Source organism: Pseudorasbora parva, chromosome 4 (assembly GCF_024679245.1).
Source record: "Pseudorasbora parva isolate DD20220531a chromosome 4, ASM2467924v1, whole genome shotgun sequence".
In the NCBI taxonomy this organism is placed as follows: domain Eukaryota; kingdom Metazoa; phylum Chordata; class Actinopteri; order Cypriniformes; family Gobionidae; genus Pseudorasbora; species Pseudorasbora parva.
Genome location: NC_090175.1, coordinates 52987205 through 53004712, shown reverse-complemented (window position 1 = coordinate 53004712; position 17508 = coordinate 52987205).

Sequence of the window (17508 nt, the reverse complement as noted above, 5' to 3'; positions counted from 1 at the left end):
TGTCAGAAAACTTTCTGTAATGATTACAATCAACCAATCAGCGGTCAGCAGTTGAATTTAAAGGGGTACTTCAGCGCTGGGAAGATGAATCTGTATTTAAACTGGGTCATTAATGTAGTAGAAATGTGAAATAATTTTTTAATATGGTGCTTTCTAGACTGAGAAAAGACAGAAAATGTATTTTTTGTCTCATGGGGATGAAAGACAACAATTCCCAGAATGCTTCGCTGCACTACGAGGCCACTCCCAAAGCCACCGCAACTGAATCACTGATCACTTTCTCACCACGACCGCGTTCATTTTCATCAGTTCAGTTAGAGAACAGACACTACAGTTAAAAACTGAACGTGTCTTTTCAATATAATGTGATTTTGCCGCTGATGGAGTGTCACAGCCCAAACGCTGCAGGAGTCATTGATGAGAGCTGAGGTAAACACGACCAAATTCGCGGGTGTTAAACATGCGTTAATGGCTTCCTCTGCTGGCTGTAGTCTTTAGCCTCTGGCCAAAAATACCTCTGATGACGCAAATTGACGATATTTGACATTAAATTGACAAAATTTGCGTCATCGGAGGAATTTTTCCAGAAATAAAATGCATAAATCTCATGTCTCAGGGGGATATGAGGGGGGGAAGCACACTCATTCGAATATACTCCAGGGTTTCTACTGATACAAAGCCATATGCTAATCACTGAAGTAACCCTTTAAGTACACAATTAGATGACCAAGCATTGCTTCATTGCTTCAGTCTGTGGTGTAAAAGGACACACTAGCAATTAAACGAAAAATCACTTAGCAAAACATGGTCAGGTCAAAGTGTCGGAATCATTTAGGTCCCAAATTTGTACATTTTACTGGTAGTCACTGTATAAAGAATTTTTGGGTAGAGAGCTTCAGAAGTTGACGTCATGCAGCCATTGTGGCAGGCAATCAGGGGAGCTTTAGAGCGGCTCTAGCATTGGTATCTATGAAATAATTTCAAACCAGACTGTTTAAACCTTACTATTTCAACATGATGGACAGCTGATGTGCGCCAGGATGCCAGAACAGACGGGGGAAAGCAAATGGGAAATAATTGTATCGTAGTAAGTTTGCTCAATGATAAAAATAAGTTCCTATTAAATACAATACTTAATCGTAATTAAATACATGAATACCATAAGTGTGTGTATTAATAAATAACATAAAGAAAGGCTATTTGAAACTAAATTTCATGACAATTCTAAGGGCCCACACACTTTTGGGGCCCCCAGAGATCGGTTATATTAGTAGTACGAGTAGTAATGTAATATCATTTCTTTGTATTTGCTAATCCACCCCCATTCACTATGGTTCCATCCTGTTCTGCTGTTCTATGTAATGATCAGAAAAAAAGGTACAGTGCTGTCACTGGGGTGGTACCCTAAGGTCCAAAATCGAAAAGTTACTAATATGTACCTTTATGGTACTACTATGTACCATTTAGGGGTGAGTAGGTACAAAGATGTATCTTTTCACTTATGTACCTTAGGGTACTGCCCTAGTGACAGCACTGTACCGTTTTTTCTGAGAGTGTGTATAGCCTACAATTACTGAGTGAGATCAGATGGAAAACTGTCAAATTAGAGATGTCTTCGCGTTCAACAAAGAACTATAATGTCCCAATCACGTGCTATCGTGATAATTCCCACTTCTGAAGTCGTGATAAAGAGCTCATTGCATTTAAATGTTGAAATGTTAGGGCGTTCATGTGTAATTTTTACCTAGTGCCAGGTCGTGCTAAAAAAAAAAATCTTCATCTCCATAAAGCTTTTCAGCAGATGGAAGCATGAAGTGGAAGCAGTGATGGAAGCCCTGATAGCTAGCTGCATTGACCCTGCCCTTGATAAAACACAGTGGACCAACACCAGCAGCTGACATGGCACCCCAGACCATCACTGACTGTGGGTACTTGACACTGGACTTCAGGCATTTTGGCATTTCCTTCTCCCCAGTCTTCCTCCAGACTCTGGCACCTTGATTTTTGAATGACATGCAAAATTAGCTTTCACCTGAAAAAAGTACTTTGGACCACTGAGCAACAGTCCAGTGCTGCTTCTCTGTAGCCCAAAGTGGCTTGACCTGGGGAATGCGGCACCTGTAGCCCATTTCCTGCACACGCCTGTGCACGGTGGCTCTGGATGTTTCTACTCCAGACTCAGTCCACTGCTTCCGCAGGTCCCCCAAGGTCTGGAATCGGTCCTTCTCCACAATCTTCTTCAGGGTCTGGTCACCTCTTCTCGATGTGCAGCGTTTTTTGCCACACTTTTTCCTTCCCACAGACTTCCCACTGAGGTGCCTTGATACAGCACTCTGGGAACAGCATATTCGTTCAGAAATTTCTTTCTGTGTCTTCCCCTCTCGCTTGAGGGTGTCAATGATGGCCTTCTGGACAGCAGTCAGGTCGGCAGTCTTACCCATGATTGCGGTTTTGAGAAATGAACCAGGCTGGGAGTTTTTAAAAGCCTCAGGAATCTTTTGCAGGTGTTTAGAGTTAATTAGTTGATTCAGATGATTAGGTTAATAGCTCGTTAAGAGAACCTTTTCATGATATGCTAAGTTTTTGAGACAGGAATTTTGGGTTTTCATGAACTGTATGCCAAAATCATCAGTATTAAAACAATAAAAGACCTGTTGGGTTGAAATTTGTTCAGTTGGTGTGCAAAGAATCTAACATATATGAAAGTTTAATTTTTATCATTACATTATGGAAAGTAATTATTACAATATGCTAATTTTTTGAGAAGGACCTGTATATACATAATAATATATGATATATATTGTATATGTTATATAACATATACAATATATTTCATTCCTGTGATCAAAGGAGAATTTATCCTCATTACTCCAGTCTCAAGAGTCACACAATCCTTCAGAAATCATTCTAACATGATGATTTAATGATCAGCAAATATTTATGATTTTATGATTTTCTCATGATAATTTCATGAATAGAATGTTCAAAAGAACAGCATTAATCTCATCAATTTAATGGAACATTGCTGAATAAATCATGAATTAATTAATTCAAGTTCTTTCTCAATAATAATAATAATAAAAAATAAATAAAAAAGTTTGATCACAGGAATAAATACACGTTACTATATATTCACATAGAGAACAATTATTTTCCATTTGAATAATATTTCACAATATTACAGCTTTTTGTATTTTAATAACATAAATGCAGCCTTGGTGAGCAGCAGATACTTCTTTAAATACATTTTTAAATATTATACCATACTCTAACTTTTGTTTGAGTAGTTTATAGATAATTAAATGGCTGACAACCATTTTGGATTGCTAACGTTATAGGTTGGCCTGTATGTTTGGTACAGTAGGGGGCCCAAGCTCATATTTTTTCATAGGGCCCAAAATTGCTAGCGACGCCCCTGCTTACAGGTGTGGAACGACATCAGGGTGAGTCAATAATGATATAAATTTCATTTTTTTAGTGAATTAACGCGTTAATGCATATACACTGTAAATCCCTGACTTATTTAAAATCCGCTCTTTATATGCATCCTTTTAGACATCTTAAATGTACATTACATAACATTGATACATTTAGCAGATGCTATAATTCAATAAAAATCAAACCCATGACCTTAGTGTTGCTATCTCTATGCGCTACAGTTTGGGCCAAGTCTAGTGGACAATTTTACTGACCCCAAACGTTGTTTGCATGGTAGCTTATTTTATTTATAATTTTACATTTTTGTATTTATATTCATGGACATAATACAGATGCTGGCTAATGCCATTTATTACGTTATATTTTAGTAATTTTGCACAGTAATTCAATTAGCTCATTAAATTTCATTCATGTGTTTAACAATGACACACAGACAAGCAGAACAAATTGCAGATGTAGGCCATGAGACCCTTTCAAATGTAGGTGAGTGTTTGTTAAAGATAATAGGGAAAAAAGACTCTTCCCAGCTCCAAAAATGTGCTGTTGACTTTTTTTTAGTAATTTCCCTTTTTGCAACAGTCTGTATCTAGTATCATATATACACATTCTGAATATGATATGGTCTTTACTGATTAATACAGGCATACAATCATTTAGATTTATATAAACTATAATAGTCTATTAATCTTACGCTAATCATATTTGTGTGTTTAGATAATGCATGCATCATTGAAATAAGACCAAATCTTGATAAATATCAATATACGTATGTGCAGGCACAGTAAACATAAGGTATGTCCCTTAAGAAGAAAATATTAAAATACAATTTTGTGACCAAAATGTATGCCCGGCCTAGGAATATTGGCATCATCACCTTATACAACATATAGCTTACTTGTGATTGGAGTCAATTGTGTTACTCGTGATAACGCAATGAAACGCCAAATTGTGCGGACATGATTTTGGACCAGGCTATTGTACAAACAATAGAGAACTAACAAAATATTAATAACTGATTATGATGTAGGTAAAGTATGCTTTTGTTCCTGTTAGCCTTTTGTATTTTCTATAATTTTTTTTCCAAACTTGCCCCAAAAAGTTCTCATGTTTTAATGGTTTTATTGAACTTCTAGGGTCATCGAACATCACTTTTGATCACTGCTGTACAAGCACACTGTCATTTGCTTGATAAAATCCACTGATAAAAATACAAAAATATCTAGTTCTTCTAACTTACTACTGTTGGTGTACCTGAAATAAGGCCACAGCTGGTACGGTGTACATCTGTGATGATGTGCCTAGTTGCACTTTCAGCCACACAAAGTCTAATTTCAGCTACAGCCTCTGACCGTGAAATCATTTTTTTTTTTTTTTTTTTTTTTTATTTATTTATTTTATTTTATTTATTTATTTATTTTTTTGGGGGGGGGGGTGTTTCTCATTCAGATGTTCTGCATCTGCAGGCTGAGAGCGCTGTTATGTCGCAGTGCTGAAAGTTCAGGTAGAAGCTTTCTGATTGCGTTCCCATGCGTTTTGGGGCCAGTTCTTCTTCATTAGTTTGAGAATATTAAACATATTCACAAAAAGAATAGTCCAACACTTTTGCTGTTCAAAAATGCAGGAACCAAAGACAATCTGAAGACCCAGAAGCCAGCACGAGGGACGCCTTAGATCCCCTACGGTGTGCTGACAAAGATGGAGCGCCCGACTTCTGCTGACTGTCGTTCTCAGCCTGTAGAGGTAATCCAAGATCCATCATGAAGATACTTTGATGTGATACTGATTGATGACTACAGCAAGCTACAACACAGAGGACCGGCCCGCAGATGCTGTGGGCTTTTGACCGAAAGTCCCATGCCACTCTGTCAAGAAGCGATCCATCCATGGGGGCTCCGAGCCGACGCTGTACCTAAATGAAATTCAGTTTGAAAGTGATAGAAGCCTGCACAATTAGATTTCGGTCTAGGGGAATGTCAGCAGACGATACAGTAAGAAAGGAAAGACCTGAATAGGGGAATTCATTACCGGTCAAAGGGGAATATAGGGAATACGGTCAAAAAAAGAAAGGAGTCTCAGTAAGACTTTATGTTAGGGTTCAGTTCTCACTATTCACTGTTTATTAGGACTTATAAAGTGCAAATTAATGCCTGATTCTGCATGGTCAAATTCTACATCCCATAATCCTACCCAATACCTAAATTTAACAACTACCCTAATAAATATTAATAAACAGTAATTAGGAGTTTATTGATGAAAAAGTCTTTAATAGTGAGAATTTGATGCTCAGCTTGGGCTGCTGAATAAATAAATAAATAAATAAAAATACAAAAATACAAAATTATTAATAAATAATAATAATAATAATAATAATAATAATAATAATAATAATAATAATAATAATAATAATAATAATAATAATAATAATAGATACACTGTACTGTAGAAACATTTGTATGAGTGTTTCAACGTTTTTCAAAAAAAATAAAAATAATAATAATCTTAGTCTCACAAAAGCTACATTAATCATCAAATAGCCTACTGCAAAATACAGTAATATGGTAATATTGTAAAATACCAATATCCATATCATTTTAAATGTAATGTATTTCTTTGATCCAAAGCTGAATTGTTAGCATCATTACTCCAGTGTCACATGATCCTTATGAAATCATATGATGATATGCTGCTTAATAATTATTAATAATCATTACACACTGTAAAAACAAAATAAAAAAAGTACAGAACTTAAAAGTTTAAGGCAACCAGCTGCAGACTATTTCTGAGTTTTTCAGCATAATTTGATGATAGAAAGCCCACAAGAACAACATTTAATTGAAATACAAATATTTTATAACAATGTAAATATCTTGTCATTTTTTATAAATTGAATGCATACTTTTTGAATATAAATATTAATTTCTTAAAAAAAGTTTTAGTGTATCAAAAAAAAAAAAAAAAATATATATAAACATTGATGATAATAATAATAATAAATGTTTCCCGAGCAGGGAATCTCCCGAGGGATCATGTGACTGGCGGAATGATGCTTTTCAGCTTTGATCAGAGGAATACATTAAATTGTAAAATAAAGTCAATTAGATAGACGTTATTTTAAATGGTAATAATATATAAGAATTTGTACAATATTGATGTATTTCTGATCAAATAAATGAGCTTTTGGGTGTATAATAGACTTCTTTAAAAACAAAAAAACACATATAGGAGATGATGGGTATGTGAAAAGAGATGGAGCTGAATTTAGCATGCAATATGGAGGCTTTCCATCTCCTCCATCTGCACTCGGCATGACTACGGTGGACTCCTCTCCTCGCTCGGGTTCTCCCACGGGTTTAATTTATGGTGCCGGCCGCGCAGCATCACGCATTTGAGCCTGACAACCCACTCACTGCTGGCCAGTCTGCCTTCTGTCTGTCATATTTTGCACGCACTGTACCTCCATGTGTGCGCGTGCACGCTTCTCGTCTTCAGCCCCGAAGCGCTTCTGCTCCTGCTGCATTCGCTTAATATCAAACCGGAGAAGAATAATTCGACATTTGTCTCCGATATCTGCTCTGCCTCCATCGAGAAAACTGAGACAGTGGAAGCTCAAGGGCTCGAGCGGAAGGGTCACGCCGCACGGGCCCCGTTTCTGAATGAGGGCTGACCATCGGAGCATGAACCACCACAGAGTGTCACCAAAAAGCTGATATGTCACATGTCCTCGTCTTCAGCTTCTTCTACATGGGGATGGGATCCTCTCTTGGAAAAGTCATGGTTGGCTTGCTTTCTCTCTTTTGTCCTTTAATCCATTTCTTTCTCCTGCAAAATCTCCTTTTTAGAACATAACAAAGGCTTTCATAATAGCATGGTTTGCGCGTTATAATTTTCCTTCATTGTCACTCGGCCTGATACATTATGGATGCTTTTGTGTCTTGCTCTTTACAAAGCTAGAAACTTCTTTGCGCGTTTGTCGTATTTGGCATGTGAATGCATCTCGGTTCTATGGATGCGGATATATCATTATGTAGTTGTGACAGCGGCGTTGGTTTCAGTAGTATCTCTCGCATTCTCGCTCTCCGCTTTGTTCTCCCTGCTGGACCAATTAGCGGAGCTGTGTCATGTCAACCTGAGAAGAGCAGGCCACCTCATCGGATCATCCCACACTCTTAAAGGTCCTGGCCTCTGCAACCTTCACTCCTTCGCAGCGTTCCTCTTGCTCTCGTGTGTCACTTTACTTCTCGTCGATGAATCTTCAATTCCTGCGTGCATTAAAGCTGACTAATGGATGATGGTGTCAAACCGAATCAGCCAAGTGTTATTCATCTATTTTGCTCATTTTGTTTGGGAGATCATCATGGAGTTCACATGGGATCCCCCCCTTGAAGATAAATGAGGAACCCTGTAGAAACGGAAATATTTTTGATCTTCAAGGAGATGTGTCAGGGGAAATTGAAATTGGCTGATATTGCTTTTTATGACTGATACTGACATTTTTCCCTTCTGTTTAATAAGTGACTGACAATTATATGCAGACATCATTTTTACACAATATCAAAAGGGACATCAAAATACAATAGCATTTAAGATACAATCTATGAAAATATGTAATATAATATAGTGTGCAGTGTTTATTAAAGGGGAACTATTATGACCATTTTTACAAGATGTCTCAGGTGTCCCCAGAATGTGTCTATGAAGTTTCAGCTCAAAATACCCCTCAGATCATTTATTATATAATGTTGTAAATTGAAATTTTTGAGTGTAAAAACATTTGTATTGGTCCTGAAAATACGGGCTTCATTTTAGCTTAAATATTTCAACAAAATATTTAGTATTTTTTTTATTCGGGTTGGCATGGGGGGTGGTGGTGGTGGTGGTGATGGTGGGGGTGGGGGTGGGGGTGGGGCTACCCTGGATGCCAGCCGAACTCAGCCCCGCCCACAGCATTTGAGCTCGGGCGGTTCGGTCTGGCCTCTTATGTAATTATAAAAGTAATTATGCTTGAACAGAAACTGTTCGGACCAATAAAATCATCAGGGCGGGCTTTAGATGGACAGATGATGGACAGATGATAAACAGTAGCATAATCATGCACGTCATCATGGGCTGTATTTGTTGAAATCCTAAACGGAGAGCTTGCATATGCATTCACCTTCACTATTTATCTCTGAAATGATGATCATGTTGGTAAGTGACTGTGTATCTTTTTTTACAACACCGTTAAAGATCGTTTATTCCAGCGCGCGTGCAGACAGGGTTGCCATGTTTTTGCAACAAAATTCACCAACTACTAGCCCTAAACAAAAATGTGAGGTATTTTGGCAAGGTTGCCTGCTAAAAATCGCATTCATGGGTCTATATATCATAATAGTCGCTTCAACAAGCGGACATGGAAAACAACCCGCGGAAAAAAACTGCGGACTTGGCAACACAGTGCAGTTGAGTTCTGTTGACATTTGACAACTAATGTAAGGCGTCGATTCGTTGCTCTGATAGGTTGTAGGTCTATCAAATTAATGTCTTTCCTTGTTTAGTTGAAACATGCCCCATAATCACAGCCCAATGGAGCTGTTTCAGACTCATATTCAGACTAGAATTGAGTATGACCACGTCAGGCTACAACTGGACATGCACAAGTGCAGAATACAACCTCTCTGAAGGTAAAATACAATTGGACGTAACATGATGATACAATCACAATTCAGTGTCAAGGTTGGCAGGGTGGGTGGCGAATATGTTCCAGGCCTGCAGGTAAAAGGCACAGTGCCATGGGCACTTGGCAGAGCTGTGGATATGATTAACCATGACAGTAACAGCACTGGAGGGACATAGTCATGTTTTTATGGAAATCATTCCCCATCACTCTCTGTTGAACCCTGGGCCCTATGGGCCTGAGTGGGATAGATTTAAACAGAGCAATGATTATCCATGATAATCCTTTAATGGATATGTCTGGCATCAGGGCAGAGTACTCCACCCGAACCCATCTCTTCTTATAGGGCCATTGGTCTAGCTGAAAATACAACATAGATGTAAGTTTTCAAGAGGTTTGCTCTCAAAATTCTGATCATTTCCCCAAGAAAGCCCCATTTTACAAAGGATTGGGTTCTTAGAACGTCTTATAATGGCTTTTGTTGAGCTGAAAGTTTGAAAGGCTCCATAGGAAAGCTGTAAGTCCCTCAACTTGTAAAATCTGAACAAATGCCAAGAGCTCTTGATGTGCACCCTGGAAATCTTGCTGCATGTGTGGGAGAGACAAGCCAGGGAAGGTTAACCTGATTTTTCCATAGTTTCGAAAGCGAGTGAGTGGGTGAATAAGGACAGAACATGAGTTCTTTTTTTTTTTTTTGTCCCAACCCGGAATGGAAAATACAGAATATTTTGTTGAATATATACAGAACCAAGTCAGCAGATCCTGTAGGTTGGGAGGTGGGACCTACATGGATCGGACTTGTTTGTTCTGTACATCTCAAAGATCCTTAATTGGAATGAGATCCATTAAAAGGGTGTACATGGTCTGCAACAATGCCTAAGTAGGTGGTACGTGTGTCAAAGCAACATCTTCACTGCCTCCGTCGGCTTGCTTTCTTCCCACAGTGCATCTTGGAGCCATGTGTTCCCTATGTAAGTGATGCACACGCACCCGGCCATCCACATGATTTAAAATAATACATGATTCATCAGACCAGGCCACATTCTTTTATTGCTCCGTGGTCCAGTTCTGATGCTCACGTGCCCACTGCTGGCACTTTCGAAGTTGAACAGGGGTCATGGGCACCCTGACTGGTCTGTGGCTATGAAGCCCCATACACAACAAACGGTGAGGCACTGTGTATTCTGACACTTCTATCAGAACCAGCATTAATTTCCTGTGCAATTTGAGCAATTTAAGGCAATTTGATAACCTTGTCCTCTCCCAACCTTAGAGGACCTAAACATTTTTTACTGCCTCAAGAGATCTTACAGGATTATAAAGGACACAGATCATCCAGGTCACTCTCTTTTCTTGCTGGTTCACCACTGTTGCTTTCTTGGAGCATTTTTGATACTGACCACTGCAGACCTGGAACACCACACAAGAGCTGCAGTTTTGGAGATGCTCTGACCCAATCCTTTAGCCATCAGATTTTGTCCCTTGTCAAACTCACTCAAATTCTTACGCTTGCCCATTTTTCCTGCTTCTAACACATCAACTCTGAGGACAAAATCTTCATTTGCTGCCTAAAATATCCCACCCTGTAATGAAGTGATAATGAGACACTTAGTCTAATTCTCTTCACCTGTCAATCAGTAATTAGCTGGTAAAATGGATTTTCTTATTGTAGAGTCAATTACAGTTATCATGAGCATTGTATGCATGTTTGATGCAGATGTCATAAAGAAATATCAGTAGACCAGGACGATTTTAAAACGAGCAGTACATTAATAAATCAGTAAGATCTTACCTTCATGCTGTGGAAATACAAACCAGAAGTCAGAACACCACAAAAAGGGACAGGGCTACACAGTATGCATAATAATAATAATAATAATAATAATAATAATAATAATAATAATAATAATAATAATAATAATAATAATAATAATAATAATAATAATAATAATAATACAATTTATTAGTATTCAATCAAAATACATGTGATTCAATATACAATCTATTAAAATATGCAGTACAATTTAATATGCAGTGTTGTGTTTCTTAATTTGTTTTGTTATTTTTACTGGGACAAGTATTAATATAAACACTTTTTGCTGTGTATAAATGGATCAAGTGGACAAAAAATAAAAAATAAAAAAAATAAAACCATGTTACACAGTTAACAGAGTCTACAGAGTGACCCAATAAGTCAACTTGTTATATATATATATATATATATATATATATATATATATATATATATATATATATATATATATATATATATATATATATATATATATATATATATATATATATATATATATATATATATATATATATATATATATAAGCACAGTTTTCCATTTTAAAAGGCTTTACTCTCAATAAAAACTGAAATATGTTTGACAAATGTTTGTCAGAAATTGTGCACACTCACATTAGTTAAAGCTAAAAGACTGACTGGTGTCACCAGTCAAATGTAATTGCTTTATTTTTCTTGAATTGTGTTTCTTTGCAATCTATTTGGGATATAAACACAAGTAATAAAACAACCCCAGTATTCACATTAATTCAATTTAGAGTCACAGCGGTGTAATAAATCAACAAGAAAGTTAAGAGTAACATAAGAGGATTCCACTGGCTTACTGCTATTTCATCGCATTAGATGTGTATAAATAAAAATAAGTCAGTAAGAAACTGAAACTTGTCTTGGATATGACTAAAGCCCAACAGAGTTTAATCTCGAAAATCAAGGATTTGCTAGCGAGCTTTTCACTGTTGACTGTCACTGTAAGACGGCGTGCAATTGCTTTTCAGCCTCCATACCTGCAGGGATCATGTTAACCTGACAACTTGTGCTATTAAGAGCTGCCTTCACACCAACTGCCATCTATATGTGTTTATTCAAAAATAGTTCAATAAAAGCAAAGGCAGTTCTACATTAGTGCTTCATTTGAATAGGAGTACTACATTAATTCTTGCTGCATATTATATAATGTATATGGCATACCGCTTATGACATAAACATCTTAAAAATAAGGACAGGCCACGCAACCTCATCACATTGAATGTTTCATTCAGCGACTGGTGAAAGTCTCTTATGCACAAGATCAAAAATACCATAAAAAATTACTATTTAAAATAACTGTTTATATTTTAATATTTAAAAAAAAAATGAATTTATTTATCTGATTCAAAGCTGAATTGTCAGCATCATAATACAACTTTTGAATGTTGCTGTAATTTGTTAAAATGCCGCAGTGAATAAAAAAAGATGCTACAAATTATGTCAGATGCTTGACCTGAGACATATCATTTTCCTTGAGCTTTTGACATATATGACGTCATCATACTATACGAAGTATGCTGTACGTTTCAGAACTGAAAACTTTCATAAATAAAAGCTTTTATTGACACCAGGCCCCAGCAAACGACAGGTTTTTCAAAGTGGGGATCTATAACATAAGAAGAATATCAATGCCTATTTCAATCACTGCCTGTTTAGCCCCGCCCACCGATTTGCACATGACATTCAAAAGAATATGTAGCTCAAGTCATGTAGGCCTACGTGGTGTTAAACCAGATCGAGCTACTAAGCAATGAACACACCATAAAGGACCTGGACTCAACCGTATTGCAACATGTGAGTTCTATCCTACTTGTAATGCTATGTAATGATTCATGTACAGTCAGATCTTTGTCTGTGTGTAGGTAAATCTAACCAGTGACTAAATGTCAACTTGCATTGTTTCTCTTAGTAGGATGAAAATAATCTGTTATTTAAAGTGATTCAATTATATCAAAGAAAGCCCCTTTTCAATCGCTGCAGCAGCGCGTGCTGAAGCTGTCAATCAAACAGCGAGAGTTTATCAGTGACTCACATTTGCACAGCAGGAATTTAAAACAATCATTAGTGCACAGAAAGTTGCAATGACAAGATTACATATTTCATACATTGTAAAAAAATAATTTTAAAAAATACAGGTCTCTAAAGTCACATTTAAAAAAAAAAAATTGCATCAATTCACATAATTTCGATTTGGCAAACTGATCATAACTGCAACCTTTCATGCCATGATCTGAATATAATGCCATAGATCTAAAGTAATGCAAAACTTTTCACGGTTAACCATGAGAACTGTAATAGTAAAAATGTGCTAAAAGAGAGACTTATACATAGCTATTTCAAATGGAAAGACGTTGGCCAATAACAGCAGTTGGGGGTTCACACTGAGGTCTCACAGCAGCCAATCACAGCAGTGGGCGTTTACACTGAGGACTCACAGCAGCCAATCACAGCAGTGAGTGTTTACACTGAGGACTCACAGCAGCCAATCACAGCAGTGGGCGTTTACACTGAGGTCTCACAGCAGCCAATCACAGCAGTGGGCGCTTACACTGAAGTCTCAGTGGTCTGAGGTATAGGAAAATTCCCCTTTATTTATAAATGATGAACATTTTGGATGTAAAAAGCATTCTAACATTATAAGTGCATCCTAAGAAACATCATAAAACAATAAAACAACAAGTTCATGATCCCTATAAAAATATTTGTAAGTTTTTGAATGTCTATTTATATTTTCCTAATTATCTACAGTTTTCTGAACCTATCACAAAGGCATTTTCCTTAAACAATGTATGCAATGTTTCCCATAATTTGGGCCTAAACATCGAGCGAAATGATTTCGGAAGGCAGCACACTTCCACTGATTTAACAGCATCTTTGCAATGGGAGCGCGGCTCTGAAACCCAGAAAAACAACATACGCAGGACATAGGCTTTCAGATATAACCTTGAACTGTTGAACCGTCTTAAACCTGAAAAATGCTTCTTTCCCAGACAGTATATGGAGGTGTGAAAGCATCGAGTCTGAATCCATGATGACTAATGCCTCAGTCTGGTGGATGTCACCTCTGCTGGGCCTGTTTTCCAAAAATCCTGTCTATTCCACGTCTCTTTTTCACATGCACCAATGGGTTGATGAGCACTAGCTTTAGTGTAAAAAATGGCACATGATTTAGTGTTTATATTATGCATTTTTGTTGTTGTTGCTCAACTTATGATTCAGTTTTGGAAAATAAGCATCGTAGTGATTAAATATGCATTTGGTTATGTTTAAAACATCCTTACAGTTGTTTTAGAAATAGCAATGCGGTAGCTTCGAAGCTTCTTTTAGAGAGAAACACTGTCTTAAAAAAAAATTGACCACCAGGGCAGTGAGGCAGCTGCCTTCATTTTCGGACACAGCCAGCTCGAACATGACAGCTTTGTGCATCGCTCACTGTGGACTGTCTCTGTGGTGAATTTAGGTGTAGAGAAGCAAAGAAACATGCCTTTTCATGTGGATCAGTACTCCTGTGTTCCTCACTCAGTAATAGCTTCTGGTGAGAGTATCTAACCCCAAATCTCATCAGCGTTGCATCCAGCTGCCACCTGTAAATAGCAGTGCAAGCATTAGTTGCTATGGATATGGCCATCTGCAGGGCAAATAAATTATGCAGTGTAATGTTGGCATGCTGACAATACTGCAGCAAACTGTTGCTCAGCTGCACTCAGCCATGTGCAGGACCATACACACGCATGTAGTCTCTTTCCTCTCTCCTTCTCACTGATAAAGACACACAAAAACACTTGTTGAGTTAAATGTTCTGAATTAAATACAAGCTTTTAATTGGCCAATTAATTATACTATCAATTAATTCAGCCAGGACCTCTTCATGTACAGACACCATTCTGAATTTGTAGACAATGAGGCTTGATATTCTGTTGCAGTCGCAGTACTCTCTGGCGGTATGTAATAATTTTGTATGTGAGTACAGCTAGAGCAGAATTAAAGTTATTAATATGTGTAAATATGAAGCCGGATTCAATCTGTGAAGGCGCACATTTCCTCAAATGTACATCTACTGAAATCTGTGAAGAAACAGATGAAATCACAAACATATTTACAATTGAATACCGTATATTCCAAACATGATGTCAGGATTGTAATATTTATACATGGTAATTCGTACATGATCACATTTGGATAAATAATTTATGTTTTAGTTTTTATGAAAGTGTGTGTATGAAAACATAATACATGTACGTGTAGTAGAACCACACTTTAGAAAAACACAAGTATTCTCATGAGATCAGGTTGCATCTTAAAGAGGCTCTATTATGCTTCTCAGGGTGTACTTACACAATTGCACTTGACGTACCGGGTCGGAGCATGCTTACATCATTCTCAATGCAACTTTTTTTGTTTTAAAGAAGACCGGAAGAAATGCGCTTTTGCTAATAGACTGCCTAACAGATTTATCATTTATGCCGCACAATGATTTTCACTTGACTGCACTGCAAGTATCAGAAAATTATTACAGAGGCAGCTGACTTTGATGGATGAATTTACAGCTTTACTCACACACTACAACTCATGTTAATCAATAAGGTGATAACCAGGGTCATTATAAACCTAAATCTACTTGATTTAATTGAAAACTGTATACAAGTTGTAATAGCTTGGTGTTTGCTGTCATAATGATGACAGTAGCGCACAGCTGTTCGGTGCTCAGGCACACGCTTACACTGTAAAAGAACCAGGATTTGGGGGTCAAATGCGCTCGGGCACAGTTCAGAGTGCCTAGTGTGAGTACACCCTTAAATTTTCATCTTTATTTAATGTGCAGTGTTGTTGTTTGAGCATTGAAAAAGGTCTGCAAAGTTGCAACAAAAAAAAAAAAAGTGCATTTCTGGACTCCCTGAAACACCTCAATTGCCAACACGGTCTCACTCCCAACTCTTCAAATGTCTGACGCTTGGTCAGGACCCCTCTGCGTTGACATTACAATTGTTCTCCATTGGTTTGGCTCCATTCTTAAAACAGAAATGACATTCTCAAAATTGTAACATAATTTGGCAAAACAGTCTTACAGTTCAGCACAACACTATAGCTCACTTGCAAAAGGTAATTTCTCTACCAAAACTGTTCAGTCATGTGTCAAAACCCCACTCATCCCCCCTGGTGGCTGTTTTTAACCAATTGGCTCATGGGTATGTTCATTTGAAAGCATTTGCTTTGAAATTGCAAGGGAATTACATCATTTTAAATTTCATCATGATAAATAACCTGACAGCACCTGTGAGGTAAATAAACAGATCATTTGATTGGTCATCTGAGATGTGAGAAACTCCTCCCTTCGTTAGTCAGGTTCTAGTTTCACGTGACTGTCAATCGCTGTAATAAATGTATCAAATGTTCCAATGGATTCATATATGGTATTCATGGTATTATGTTCTTGACTAATTTTGACAATTGGACATACTATGTTGCATGTGATGACTTATACAATGAAATGACGCTGATACGTTTTGGAGCTAACAACCATTAGACCGAGAATCAAACAATTTGTTTAGCTCAACAAGATCTATTCACTTGGAAATTGTGCTAAATGTAGGCTACCTGTATTTAATCATTTGCAAAGAGGGACTGAGGCATTGAGACATGTACTTAGACCTTTGCAATTTGATGAAATGAATGAGAAATGGTATTCTGTTGTGAACAATTGCCAAGTGGTTTGGAGATTGGTCCATGCTGTTTTGAGAATGTCATTTCTGTTTCAAGAAATGAGCCAAACCAATGGAGAAAAACGGTAACACAGAGACAAAAAACGATCAGTGTCTCCATCCACCGAAGATCATGCACACATCATATTGTAAAAATTGCCGCCTGAAGAAACGTTACCTCAGATCTAATAGTGAAATTCCATGCATCACTCTGAAGGGGTTTATTCTGCGGTAACAACCGGCTGGGTGTACATTATCCCACTTATTACACGGCTTCTAGTCTCAAATAAATAATTATTAGACACAAAATATTGTCTTGAGATTAAATATTTTATTAGCTCTTACGCAAAGCTTCAGCATAGAAAAACAGTGCTTTAAGCCTTTATCTATTGGTGAAAATTTGCCATATGCCCTTGCTAAATGTTGAAAATGAATGCTGAAAGGGTTAGTTCACCCAAAAATGAAACTAAACCTATGATTTACCCACCCTCAAGTTATTATAGGTGTATATGACATTCTTCTTTCAGACAAATACAATCGGAGATGTATTTAAAAAGTCCAGGCTAACGTTAATCCCAGCAGTAGTTGTAGTTGTGTTTGAAGTCCATAAACAATGCAGCTGTCCGTCAAATTACGTGCTCCACACGACTCCGATGGGTTAATAGAGCCTTCTGATTCGAAACGATGCGTTTGTGAAAGAAAAATATCTATATTAAAAACGTTATAAAGGAAACCCGCCTTGAAGTCTTCCATTGTAACCCACGGCTGTTTAAGCCACAAGATGGCGCCAGCGTTAAACATAGAAGTAGTACCGGTCAAGATAACTCGTAGTACCCGTATGAGCGGTTGTTATCTGGAAATAACATACCGCTGGATTGTGC